This window comes from Hyla sarda, chromosome 4, assembly GCF_029499605.1.
Source record: "Hyla sarda isolate aHylSar1 chromosome 4, aHylSar1.hap1, whole genome shotgun sequence".
NCBI lineage: Eukaryota > Metazoa > Chordata > Amphibia > Anura > Hylidae > Hyla > Hyla sarda.
In genome coordinates, this window is record NC_079192.1 from 310,703,054 (window position 1) to 310,707,038 (window position 3,985).

General features: G+C 46.3%; 1 long non-coding RNA gene across 1 annotated transcript; it reads left to right on the forward strand.

Annotated features, from left to right (window-relative positions):
• The first annotated feature begins 740 nt into the window (after positions 1-740).
• Positions 741-1,451, forward strand: LOC130369503 (uncharacterized). The gene is made up of 2 exons (XR_008892790.1): positions 741-1,102; positions 1,196-1,451. It is a non-coding gene; the product is annotated as an uncharacterized LOC130369503 (long non-coding RNA).
• The last annotated feature ends 2,534 nt before the right edge of the window (positions 1,452-3,985 follow it).

A 3,985-nucleotide genomic window follows, 5' to 3' on the forward strand; every position in this document is an offset into this window, starting at 1 on the left:
AACATGAGACCGATGCAAGCTCTTTGACCAATATGCGTACCTGTAGTCCGGCGCGGTGTCCCTCTGAAGGTCCGCTTCTTCCTGCACTGAATTGAATGCTGGAGGCGGCCCGCCGGCTGGACTTGAATATTCATGGGCGCTGGCCATGTGAGTGCTCAGTAGGCACAAGCGCTCACGTGACCAGCACCCACACCATAACCAAGTGTTTCGGGTTTAGTGTGGGTGAACGGGTGACTGTTTTTCTTCAAACACAGCTTATGTGTGGCCTTTTTCAAAGCCCACATAGCTTCATCTTTCCCCCCCCCCCCTTCCAACAGATGTCTGTCCAGCTGTTGCAAAACCACAACTCCCAGTATACCCTGACACTGACAGCCTAAAGCTGTCAGGGCATGCTGGGAGTTGTAGTTTTGCAACTGCTGGACAGCCACAGGGGGTCACTGATGCAGTATGTCAATCTCGGCCTATGCTGCCTGATCTTGAACTGGCAGCAGGAGCCACAACCACTTTAAATCAGTAAGCAGCCGGGACGTCTGACGAATAATATCCTTACACTCCATACCACAACGTCAGATGTCCCAGCCAGCGCTGCCCATTGGGAGAGATTTATCAAAACCAGTCCAGAGGTGAAGTTGCTGAGTTGTCCATAACAACCAATCAGATTGCTTATTTAATTTTTTGGAGGCCCTTTCAAAAATGAAAGAAGCGATCTGTTTGGTTGCTATGGGCAACTTTTTCTCTGGACAGGTCTTGATGAATCTCCCCCATTGAGCCTGCCAGAGCCGCAGTGATCTGTGTAAGAAACCTATGGGCCCAGACTGTTAGGGTCACCAAATGATATTACAAATACTGAGTGTCTGGTTAGGAGAAACAAATATAATGTACCCACAGGGAGTCAGACATTTTAATAAAAATTGCCAAAAATCCCTGAGATAAGTCATGCAGAATATGTTAAAAAGGTTTTTGGATTTTCAGCCAATCAGAAAGCAGCACTATCAAATAGAACTCCCGTGAGGTCACACATGTGATGTCATCACCATTGTCATTGGTGAGGGGCCTAAACTGTAGGAACCTAGGAATACACATTCATACCCGCCTGTGACTGGTAAGTATCACATCTTTTTGGTCTTTAGTGCAGTTCCATGTGCATTTCTATAATAAACATGTAACTAATCTCTCTTTTCTTTTCCTATCTTAGATGCACACCTTCCAGGCTGTGGGGCAGCACATACACGGACACATTGGCCCAAATTCTAGAGGTAACCTCCTTTAGTATGCCCAGAGGAAGGGCAGTACAGTAGCCATGGATTCCCTACAGGTTTCCTCCCCTCTGGAGGTTTTTCCTGTCCTGAGTTAGTTACTGTCCGCTCTTTGTGAGTGATGGAGGTTACATAAAATCCCTACACAAACATTTTGGTAAATAATAAATAAAGTTCCCCTTTGTTTAAACTGTTCTTTGACTTGTTCGACTCATTTATTTTATTTCTGTGTGTGAAAAATAGTGTTAGCAAAATGTGGATGACAGAAGTGTCCAAAACTGCTGCCCGGTCTGTATCATGTGATGAGGTGAGAGGCGGCTGATGCTGGGGGGTACAGTTGTCCAGGCAACCGAAGGGCACCCAGCAAGTTCTGATGTCTTATACCCAGAAATGGTTGGCTACTCACTGTGTCAGAAGATTCTCATCCTATATATGAAGACAATCAGGGATCAAAACCTGTGGAGAGGAAAAGTTGACTAGTTGCCCATAGCAACCAATCAGATGACTTCTATTTTTCAGAGGTCTTGTTGAGAATGAAAGAAGCAATCTGATTGGTTGCTATGGGCAACTGATCAACTTTTACCCTGCACGGGTTTTGATAAATCTCCCCAATAATTATTACAACCATGTAACACACTTAGGGTTGCCACATGGTTGGTATTTTACCAGCACAGCTGGTATTTTAGACACCCTGCTGGTATTTTAGACACCCTGCCAGTATTTTTAATATATATATATATATATATATATATATATATATATATATATATATATATAAATACCTGGGCTGTGATATGTAGAGATGGAGAGGCGAGAGCTAACCCCGCCCCTTCCCTCTGCCAGCTGAGCTCTGATTGGTGAAGATTTCTCCCTCACACACAGGAGCTCAGCACACTCAGCACAAAGGGAGAAGATTAACCCCTTAAAGACCACGGGCGTATGGGTACGCCCATGCTCCCTGGTACTTAAGGACCAAGGGCGTACCTGTACGCCTGTGGGAATTTCCGTCAACCCTGCGCGCCGGGCAAGGACCGGACCGGGATGACTGCTGATATTTATCTTAAGGCATCCCGTGCCAATGCCCAGGGAGGTCCTGAGACCCACCCACTGTTGTCCGGGCAGAGCAGGGGAACCGTTGGTGACCGGCGCCGGAGGTCACTTACCCTTGGCGGCTATGCCCGGTGTCGATCCTCGGCGGAGGCGATGACATGCGGCAGGCTCCATGGATCCTACGGAAGCCGGTGAGTAGTTGCCTAGCAACATCTGGAGGGCTACAGTTTGAGACCACTATACAGTTGTCTCTAAACTGTAGCCCTCCAGATGTTGTAAAACTACAACTCCCAGCATGCCCAGACAGCTGTTTGCTGTTTGGGCATGCTGGGATTTGTAGTTTTGCAACAGCTTGAGGGCTACAGTTTGGAGATCACTGTGCAGTGGTCTCTAAACTGTGGCCCTCTAGATCTTGCAAAACTACAACTCCCAGCATACCCACACAGCAGTTTGCTGTCTGGGCATGCTGGGAATTGTAGTTTTGCAACATCTGGAGGGCCACAGTTTGGAGATTACTGTGCAGTGGTCTCTAAATTGTAGCCCTCCAGATGTTGCAAAACTGCAAATCCCAGCATGCCCAAAGAGCAAACAGCTGTCTCGGCATGCTGGGAGTTGAAGTTGCATACCTTAACCTGTTGCATAACTACATTTCCCATGCCCTTCGGCGATCAGTACATGCTGGGAGTTGTAGTTTTGCAACAGCTGGAAGCACACTGTTTGGAAAATACTGAGTTAGGTAACATCTCCCTGACGAAGGAAGCCGTGCTTCTGAAATGCATTGGAGGTATCTTGGATCTAATCCTGTACCGTAGTGACGTCACAACATCGGTCTCCAGCAAACCGCGAACCAGAGCTACCACGGTAGAGAACGCCACCGGCCGGGGCATACTCCCGCAATCCCCAACTAGGATCTTCGGTAAAAGAATACGCACTCTCCGCAACATCTCAGAACAAGAGGAAGTGCGGGCATCACCGCCAAGAAAAACAATCACACAAAAACGCAAGCAAAACGCAAGTAAAATCTTTAAAGTGATTGCACTATAAGTCCAATATTCTGCGTACATCCATAGGTATATGTTTATAAGTGAACTAGACATCCTGTACGTCTCAGTTAAATCTGCTCATATATAAATGGACATTCTTTGACTTGTAGTGCCACCAGCCAAACAACAGGATTTCACCACCAATAATATACTAATACAGCTAAATTCCTGGAACACGCTGGAACCCATATAAATAAGCATACCTATAGGTACATTCAGTACTGTATCATTTATTTATTAATATGTACACAATACGGTTAATAATATATATATATATATATCACACATTTTTTCAGTGCACCCTAAAAAACAACTTAAAGAATAACCCTACAAACAATTATACCACACTTACAGTTTGATCTTCTTCTTTTAGCCAGGTAGGTGTATCCACAATTTCAAGCATAAGCGCGTACTGTAACATATATGGTAAGGCCTGCGCAGCTGGCCTGTAATTGTGGGAGGAGCGGGATGACCATAAAAACCCACGGCTCTCCCCCCCTTCAATGACGCTGTGGGTTCTTCGCTTGAGGGTTTGTCGCATGGTGTCGGCAGGAGGTGGAGTCACGTTCCCACCGGTCAGCTGACTGCACGAGTCAGCTGACTGGAAGGTCGCTTCAGCCGGCATGGTGGTGGTAA